The sequence below is a fragment of the Lolium rigidum genome, chromosome 4, assembly GCF_022539505.1.
Source record: "Lolium rigidum isolate FL_2022 chromosome 4, APGP_CSIRO_Lrig_0.1, whole genome shotgun sequence".
In the NCBI taxonomy this organism is placed as follows: Eukaryota; Viridiplantae; Streptophyta; class Magnoliopsida; order Poales; family Poaceae; genus Lolium; species Lolium rigidum.
Window position 1 is genome coordinate 159,667,739 of NC_061511.1, and position 9,746 is coordinate 159,677,484.

A 9,746-nucleotide genomic window follows, 5' to 3' on the forward strand; every position below is an offset into this window, starting at 1 on the left:
GAAAGGAGGAACTAGTTGTTTTTTTGCAACACCAGCTTATCTAAGGTGGCTGATTGCATCACTATCTGTTTTTGCAGCCCTGCAGCTCCAGTTAAAGTCTGAGCGAGCTACCAGAAACTACTGAAGTGAAGTGATATGTGTTCAATGTGCTGCATTATTCATATGCCTCCTGAGGAGCGATAGAAGAAACATATTTTCAAGTTCTTTCAGGCTGCAGTACTTGATAAAACTAGTGAAGTGATATTCTCACTGGGCTACATCATTCATATGCCTCCAGAGTCTCATGTGAAGAAGATTTGTTTGAGTTCTTTCATGCTACCGAGCTTGACTGCGGCAGACTGGGTTGATTCGTAGGAATAATATTAATTATTTTAAAGAAATTTTAATGTACCTTGAAAATTTCCATATATATGTAATGATGTAATGAATGATCGCAAGCACTCGGGTTTATACAATTGCTCAATTTACCTGTTGGAGAAGTAGAAATCTGTTGTGTTTGGAGGTCATGCAAACAGAAAAGAGTGATTTCTGTACTGAAAGTAGAAGTCTTAATGTAATCTGAAACCGAAAGTGGAAGCACCAGACATATTTCTTTCCTCCAGAGCCAACCAATTTTCTTGTTTGTGACATGACTTATTAGTTTCTCGACTTTGTACATATCACATGATTACTAGACAACGGAGGTAGCTGAAATTATCTAAGTAATTGTAATTTACATTGTAATATGTTAACCAACAATCTGGAGCAGTTTCAGATTTGGGTGTTGGGCACATTTGATTACTAATGCATATATGATCATTCCAGCAGAAAGCTAAATCTCATGCTAAAATTCCTTCCCCCTAAATCTACACTACTTAAAAAGGAGGAACATGTTCCTTATTCTGCCAATAGGTCAAACCCCGTTTGGTCGTCCTCGTCGTACACCCGCTCCGCACGGACCTACCTGGGCCGTACCAATATGGGCCGCCCACATCTTTGGGAACGCCTCCTGCCTCCTCCGCCACGCGCCGCCTGCATCCTCCGCGACGCGCCGCCGTCGACGCCCCGGAGCGCGTCGTCCTCGAGTAAAACAGCGAGACAACACTGCGAGGGAAGAGAAGCACGCGAGCCTTCTTCCGCTCCAAAGCTTCTATCTACACTACTTAAAAAGGAGGAACATGTTCCTTATTCTGCCAATAGGTCAAACCCCGTTTGGTCGTCCTCGTCGTACACCCGCTCCGCACGGACCTACCTGGGCCGTACCAATATGGGCCGCCCACATCTTTGGGAACGCCTCCTGCCTCCTCCGCCACGCGCCGCCTGCATCCTCCGCGACGCGCCGCCGTCGACGCCCCGGAGCGCGTCGTCCTCGAGTAAAACAGCGAGACAACACTGCGAGGGAAGAGAAGCACGCGAGCCTTCTTCCGTTCCAAAGCTTCTACCGGAGCAACAGACGAGTGAGGAAGCGAGGTAAGGCGGCGGATCTGCGTTCGTTGAATTGAGCATCTCTTGCGTTCTTGATGTTTTGCTAACGGGCCTTGTGCTCACAACTGGTTGTGCTTGTGCAGGTAGAAGGTTCTGCGGCGGAGAGAGATGGCCGGAAAGGGAGGCAAGGGTCTGCTCGCGGCAAAGACGACGGCGGCCAAGGGATCCGTCGACAAGGACAAGGACAAGAAGAAGGCGCCCGTGTCCCGCTCCTCTCGCGCCGGGATCCAGGTTTGCTCAGTCCCCTTTTCCTCTCCTCCCTTTACTAGGGCCTTTCTAGATGTTTAATTTCGCTATTGATGCTGATTCTTTCTCGGGGTTCGTTAGATCTGTAACTTCCGAATGTCATTACGCAGAATTCGACCCAGGTTTCATATTTCGTTCGTGCAGGAAATGCTCCTACAGTCATGGTGTTTTTTCTTCAGATTTCTGTCCCTACAATCTGATATCTTAAATCAGTTATTTTGCTTAGGTCCTTGGAAAAATAAACGCTGTCTTAAGTTCGTTACCCCTGTTTAAAGTTTGTTTGCTTTGATGCTTGCTAGATATGCATCGTCGTATTACTCTTGGCGTCCTTATTTGTTCTTAATATCACCGAAGTACCTGCACTGTTTACGTTTCATGAATTGCTTATTGGTTTTGCAAATTTGTATGGTTACAGCAGGCTAGCACTGCACCTAAGTATCAGTAGTTCAGTATTCACATAAGCTAACTTACTGTTGTAGAAGGCTTCAACTAATACTAGCATGAACAACCTAGGTCTAGCCAGAGTTGTGCTGTGAAAAGTATTACGCACAAATGATATGTTCAGAGTCTTAGCTTCACCTCATCATCAGTAATTCATTATTCACCTGAGTCTACTTGTACGGTTGTAGCAAGCTTCACTAAATCCAGTTTCATGAACAATCAATTCTACGTAGTCTTGTGCTGTGAGCCTGACAAGCGATTATATGCAAATGATCGATGGACGCCGCGGTGTCTCCTCCTGCCGATTCATCCTCTGTGGGTTCCGCATTGTCAGCGCCCTCTTGACTTCGTCATCCCCTCCCGCGGACCCTGGTCCTCGATTGCACGTTCCCCATAGATCTCGCGCTCGCCGTCGGGGCTCACCTTGCAGCGCCTCCATCCTCCCTCTCCACCGTCACCTCTCTCTACCGATGAGCATCCGTCCACCCAGATGAAAGCTCTCACCCGCCGCCACACATCCGCCGCCCTTGCCACCGCCTATCTCCGCCGGTCCGCCACCCACATCCTGCCCTGCCTACCCCATCGCATCCCTACCAATCCCACCGACTACCAGCCGCCGCGAACCACAACGACCGGTGGTGGTAGCGCAACACGAACAACACCTGCCGTAGCGGCGGCATCAGATAGTGCAAGGGAAGCTCCCCGAGGACTAGATGATGGTGGCAGTCCTGCAGGTAGCTGCTCTGGCAGGTGTCCGACACCGTGGCTAGGCGTGACATGCTTCTCACAGAGGACTAGATGATGGTGGCAGTCTGGCATAGGCGGTGCAGCGGGTTCCCTCATCTATTTTTTCTCAACTACGCCAATACCCTCTGAATCATCCATCCGTGATTACCAGAACAACGTCGTATGTATAGCTCGGTGCGCTCACCAAGCTTGTGGAGCCAGCAGTGGCACGCTCCAGGTCTAGATTGTACTAATTGTGTGCGCCTGTGTGGAGGGGGGTGGCAGCGAGTCAGGGACGACTCCTATCATGTTTACATGCTCGGGTTCCCCTCATCCCACGCTTATGAGCAGCTCCTTGCAGCCTAAAACTCACCTAGGTAGATTACTGATGATGGTGACTAGCTACCAGCCATCTTCCAGGACTTGTGAGGACGTAAGCAAAAAACATTTGTTTCCTTCGCTCAGGATTTGCATATAGTTGGGTGAAATAACCATGAGATCAACCAGTTGTGATAGTGCTTACGCCCCTTCTACAAGTGTGAAGATGAAGACATACAACCATTACTTAATGTGATCATTACTTGTACAGTACTGATCCATGGGCAAATAGAGCACACACAGTATGTGGTTGGTTGCTGACAGTTGTTGTTCAGAAGACTTAGCATTGCTGATAGCTCTGATGGTGCATTTCCTCTGTTTTTAGCAGTTTTATGTTGCTATATAATGGTTGTTGATTACTAACTCCTATGGGATCTATTTCACTCCAGGGTGCTGTCGATGAAGGAAAATAACCGAACAGAGGTAAGATGAGAGCCTTTTGGAAATGGATATACTTTCAAGCTTTAGCTATTTTATTGAGTTAAATCTCAGTCAAGGTCTCTAATATATGTTTGTCATAAGCGTTCTCAAAGTAGGTTCATATATAGATGTGCGATTTTTAAGCTTTCTGGTCGTCTTTGGCAGATAATGGCCCAGGTTTTCATCCATAACAAGGACTAAAATAAGTAAATGGTTAGTTTTAATTCTACATTATTTCCTATTATTCAAAAAGATCAGATATGTTCTAACTTATGTATTCCTGTATGGAAGCCATTTCACAATAGATCTATGTATTTATTTTGGCTTTCACTACTATCAATTATACCTGCTAATTAAAATACTTTACAGTGAGCTTGATAAGATATTTCAGTAGCTTAGTGAGATATCAGTGTGATATTAGGGAAATCTTAATTAGGCAATAGTTTTTCTCGTAGATAAATATATTATTCATGATTTTTATCGTATTCCTCAGTTGACGCTGGTTATTCGGAGCAGCAACATGATTAGCCTGGGGCAGCACCATCATTGGAAAACCACTAATGTCCTCATGGTTACTCCATTCCGTGGTTTGACCCTTCCAGGTATATCTTATTGATTTATTAGCAGTGCATTATATGCTTCTGGCCAACTCATTTCGCTCTTCATTTTCTCTAGAAGCATGAACATGTCACTCCGCATTCAGTATATTTTTTGGCCACTGCGTTTTAAATAATTGGAATTTTACATGCTTATAATACAAGAGATAGATTATGTAAATACTGTGTTTGCATTATGTTTTGCCAAAGACCTTCGAATGTGAATGTGTGCATTATGTTTCCTAACTTATATGGGAGGTATGAACGGGATCCGGGGATGATGCCTTGTTCACTGGTTGTTGGCATGTAGTAGCTCTCTTTCCTGATTTAATCATATTGCAATTTCCATGTGGTGAAGCCCAAACTGAATACCGCTTCATACATGAAGAAAGGCCTCATGATGAGCTTTAGGAAGATGGAGCAATAACACATGCTGAGTTGGAAAAATAAGGGTAATAATGCAGTCCATTTGAACTTGTAAAAAGATCATCCATAGTTGAAGAACATGACAGAGAACAAAGGAGTCTAATTTTGTGAACGAGGGAAATCAAAATGGCAGGATATTTGTCTTCTCATAGCTCTAGATATATTGGAACTTGGGGAGGGAGAACACACATTCTCTCACTTTACAATGCAAGCCTTTTACATATAGAAAATGCCGGAAAGAACTTCTCAACGCAAAGCAATCCTGGGGAAGGACAATTTTTTAAATCTTGGTTAACGTGTCTCTAATCTGGCTGATAACATTTCACGACAAAAGGGGTTATAAGTATAACAATTTTTTATAAAGCATGCAGTCAGCAGGTAAATATTGTGCCGTTACAGAAACATTGCCGAGCAAATCTAGATTTTTTTTGAAGTGATGCCAAATGGCCTCCCTTGAATAGCAAGACTAGGATTTATCTTTTTGGTGAAATCAATGTCAGGTAAGATTTTTATTTTACTATATTTCAGTGTTCAATGTGCTCAGGCTTTATAACATGCTGCATTCTTGTGTTCCGAGTTGACAAATTTTAGTGTTTGGTGTTTTACAGAGATTTGAGGATTTGAGAAATAAACCATATATGGTTTTGTGCTTGCGGTGATTTTGGCACTTGGAGTCAGTTTGCATGGCTGGAATAGAATCAGATCTCATAGTATAACCAGACGAGTGTGCATCACATATTAGATATAACCGCTGAATATTAAATACCGCAGTGTGCATCAGATTTAAGGTTAGTGAGTGCCCTTATCTGAAACTCTGAATTGATGATGCAGTTGCTAAAAGTGGCTCTTGGATATCAGGTGGCGGTTTGCTTGGAACATGGGTTTTAGGATGATCGTGAGCAACCTAGGAGCTGAAGAAGCCTTCAGTGGTATCTCGTGATATATTTCCGACCCTTCTAGCCGAGATTAAGCGGTTTGTGCCATCCCCCAAGCTGCACACATTATAGTGGACTTACAGTTGCTTCAAGGTAAAGTCTTGTTTGGGACGAGATGAATGCGGAGAAATGGTTCGTGAGCGCTGCACTGCTGCACTAATGTGAAGCGAGATGATGTACTAGGCATGTTTTTTTTTATTTGGTTGGAATTTCGCAGCTCTTATTACATCGCAGTTTGTCATAGCATTGCTCCTGAATTATTTGCAAAGTTGCAAGGAAAAATAAGAAACATAAATATATGATGTAAATCTTAGTAATAGATATACATAGATATACAGAGTATATCTTTCAGAATTGTGCAACCTTTTTGTTTGACGTTGTTTGATTAAGGGATGGCTATAAACTGATATATGTTTTCTTCCATGGTTGTGTACTTCCGGTCATGTATTTTCATTACATGTTATAGTTTATCAAATTGTACAACAGGAGAGACTACTCATTGTATGCCCAATGTCAATAAAGTTCAGTTTATTTGTGTTAGGATGTATCAGCGAATACCAGCCCTGTTTGGGTTAGGATAAACGCATCCATTCTGATCGTGGTAGTGCATCTCCTGCTATGCCATCGGCATCGACGCCGGGCTAGCGAGGTTATGAGCCATCATGATATATCCCAGTGGTGTGGCTACTTGGCACCGCCCGAGACTGTCAGGATGGATTGGCGGCGGCTGTCGCCAGGTGCGCTTGGTGCCTCTACAGTGTTGATTTTTTCCCGTTGCAACGCACGGGCATTTGTCCTATAGTAAATTAAGATCCAACTTATCCACGTTTCCTGGTTGCATCAACATTTGTTTTGCAGCCAACCAATAAAATTAAAGTTCCAATACTATTGAGGTGGTCTATGTGCTAAGTGAACTATATCATAGGCCTCCTGAGGCCTGGAGGAGAATCATGTGTTCCATTTAATTCAAGTTGCAAAAGTTCTTGCAATCTATGGAGCTACACTACGACCAGAGATGCAAATCTGCAGGCTGGTGCAACGTGCTGTATAGTTTATCCACAAGCAGAATAATCCCATTTCCTCTTTTTTTTTTTAAATGGGAGCATCGCCCTGTGAGGTGGAAACAAAATGTATAATTGAGGGAAGGAAATGATTGTCGATCACACTGAACCTGCATACTTGCATCTATTGACGTACCCCAAAAATGTTGTATAACTTTCTAATAAGAAGTTTGAGAATCATTGCTCATTTTTTCCGGAAAGTCCCGTCACCATGGAAGTGCATGTAAAACAACATGAGTTATTTTTGTTTTGATAAAGATTTTGAGTACATGTCAAGGTCTGCTAGTACACCTGTCGCTCATCACCTCAAGTTATCAGCATTGCAATGTCCTAGTACTGATGAAGATTTTAAATATATGTCACGAGTTTCATGTTAGTGTTGTTGGTTCTTTGTTGTTCAGAAGATTATTGAAATTCATGCTACAAAAAGGAATTTGTCTCAAGGTGGAGTCTGTCATATTGTGATTCGAATTTATAAGAAGACTAATTTCTGATGAGCAAAGCGATGCCTGTCATCGGATAGGCTTGGACCGAAGCATGGAGGAGTCTAAAGTTATCCCACAACGTACCCAACAGATACGTCCGGCGGTGCAGGAAGAGAGGGTGGGCGAAGCCTTCCACGGTACAGACCGTCATCCCCACATATTTATATACCTCTTGCAAGCTATCAATTAGGATTAGTAGCTTTATAAAATAACCTGCGGATTTTGTAAACACGGCGTGATATATCCGCTCAGCATTGATTCAGCGCATCCAACATATATGTCATTCCCACTTTTAAAGCTCGAGTCGGCATGTTCAGTCATTCATTTGGTGAGTCGGAACAGATAATCTTTACTATTAAATTGCAATAGGTCGTGATGGTTGGCGATGGTAGGTCACGGTATCTCCGCCATTGGATTAATTCACGGTAGCACCACGCGTCCATGATCAGATTGGGAAAGTTTGATACGGAAACATATCCACTCACGACTAGAAAATGTTAAACCGGAAACAGACCCGATCGTTAGCTAGATGAGATGGACTTGGTTAGCACGTGTAGCTAGCTGTGATGGATGGTTAGAAAAAACCACCTCTGATGCACGTAGTAACTACACAGCCTACATGATCGTGTCATGTCTCTTCTTCACAATCTGCAGGACCGGGGCGTACCCAAAAAAGAAGTAGGACCACGACTTGGATTGTTCCGGCTGGCCGTCGCACGGCAATGGAAGAAATGACCCACGCGAGGCGGAACTCGAAAAAAAAAAAACAAATTCCACGTCCGGCTTGAAGTACGATTTGAAAACATGGAAGAACTGATCGAGTGCCGTATGCCCTACACAGTCGTGCCGGTGCCCGTATGCCCTGCACAGTCGTGCCAAAGACGCTTTTCCAGGGAACATGTACAGCTGACCTTCAAGAGGTTACGTGTACAGTTTCGGGGTGGTGCCGCTGGAGCTCCTCACCGGGAAGAAGGCGTTCTGCGTGGACGGCCCTGAAGAGGAGCCTGGCGTTCTACTTCGGCACGACTGTGCAGGGCATACGACACTCCTATCGTTTACTCCATGGGTAGCAGAGGCATGCCGCCTGGAAGAACTGATCGAGTGCGGAATCCGTGCGCTGCTGCGTCCGTGGGCAACCTAATTGACGGAGAGCTCGATCGCGCGACAACGTCCTGGCAGCGAGCATCCTGATGGACGGCGAGCTCGAGCGAAACTCCCTCCCGACGCCATCGCCTCTCTCGGCTGCACACCTCCTGATCGATGGCGAGCTCGAACAAGCGACAAGGTCGCGAGCGGATGGACGAGTTTGACTTCGATAAGTACCGCTACGAGGCGTGTTTGTCGCATGAGTTCTTCCGCAAGCAGTTGAATCATGAGGATAAATTGGCCTAAGAGGAAGCAAACATGGACGCTTTTTAAGAAGTGTTGTGGCGGGTTGGAGTTGGAGAGTAGGTGAGGACGATTAGGAACATACTGTAGTAGAGAACTGATGAAGGCAATGGACAACGCGCTAGCCATATCAAACACCTGATGGAACAAGCCGGAGAAGGAATACATCTCTATTTTACATGCATGATTCGATTGTACGCTTATTTTTGGAATATAAGCCATCTGGCTTCTGCAAATTAGGTGAACCTGTTAGCTGGCTCAGCGTAAACACTGCCCCTAACACAATATTTTCAATATTACACGTTGTGCCATCAATCCCATCTTGTAAACTGTTTGCTTCGGTGGTGGTGCTCCACATAATTGTAGAAAGGTGAAATGGTACGGAGTGATCTATCATTTTGGTAATCTAACTGTTGACGTTATGTGTATTGTAACTATCTCATGAAAATTTATCTTCTTTGTTGGCTTTTGTGTGTACATTTATCAGTTTTTAACAAAATAGATTGCGTGCTAGGCTAGCTAGCATATACAGACAAATCTTTAGGGGATAGAAGAGCCACCAACTTCACATCAACCGCGTCAACCAATCTTATTAGCATAGACTCCTGACGAGAGAGAAAAGCGAAATAGTCCAAGACGTTTACATCAGATATATGGTATATGTATTTTCCGTAGCAACGCACGGGTATTGTGCTAGTCAACTATAGTACTAGAAACTAATTCCAAAACTATACCAAACTTGGGGATGTAGCTCAGATGGTAGAGCGCTCGCTTAGCATGCGAGAGGCACGGGGATAGATACCCCGCTTCTCCACTTTTTTTCCAATCTATACACCTCGCATCCGTTTCCTTCCCGTTTCTATTCTTCTTTTTTTTTTTGGCGAGGAACCATTCCATTTTAAAACTGCATTTACCATCGTGGCTCCATATTTGGCCATAAACCCACACGCATGTCTATCTACTGACTGCTCTGTGCTTGCTTGGTGCTGACCAAGTGACCAGCCGAGAGCGCGGTAGGAACAGCAGCCAGCGGTTGCCGCTTACTGCTGTAAGGTGAGCACAGATCAACGCATGAATTGTTCCTGCCGCTGCCTCCCGACTGATGCAGCACGATCGATCCTCACGTGGGGGCATCCAAATTGAGATTTCCGGCCAACCGCTGTGTTCCGGATTAAATAT

At 44.5% G+C, this 9,746-nt stretch overlaps 1 long non-coding RNA gene and 1 other non-coding gene across 8 annotated transcripts; both read left to right on the forward strand.

Moving 5' to 3' along the window:
* The first annotated feature begins 1,320 nt into the window (after nt 1-1,320).
* LOC124706150 lies at nt 1,321-6,065 on the forward strand. 7 transcript variants are annotated; one of them, XR_007004297.1, is made up of 6 exons: nt 1,321-1,449; nt 1,548-1,695; nt 1,855-3,888; nt 4,169-5,197; nt 5,306-5,485; nt 5,556-6,065. It is a non-coding gene; the product is annotated as an uncharacterized LOC124706150 (long non-coding RNA). The 7 variants fall into 7 exon arrangements; XR_007004296.1 differs by having other exon boundaries at nt 1,855-3,678; nt 3,841-3,888; nt 4,169-5,485; XR_007004300.1 differs by having other exon boundaries at nt 3,645-3,678; nt 3,841-3,888; nt 4,169-5,485.
* A 3,243-nt stretch (nt 6,066-9,308) lies between these two features.
* On the forward strand, nt 9,309-9,381 carry TRNAA-AGC. The gene has a single exon. It is a non-coding gene; the product is annotated as a tRNA-Ala (tRNA).
* The last annotated feature ends 365 nt before the right edge of the window (nt 9,382-9,746 follow it).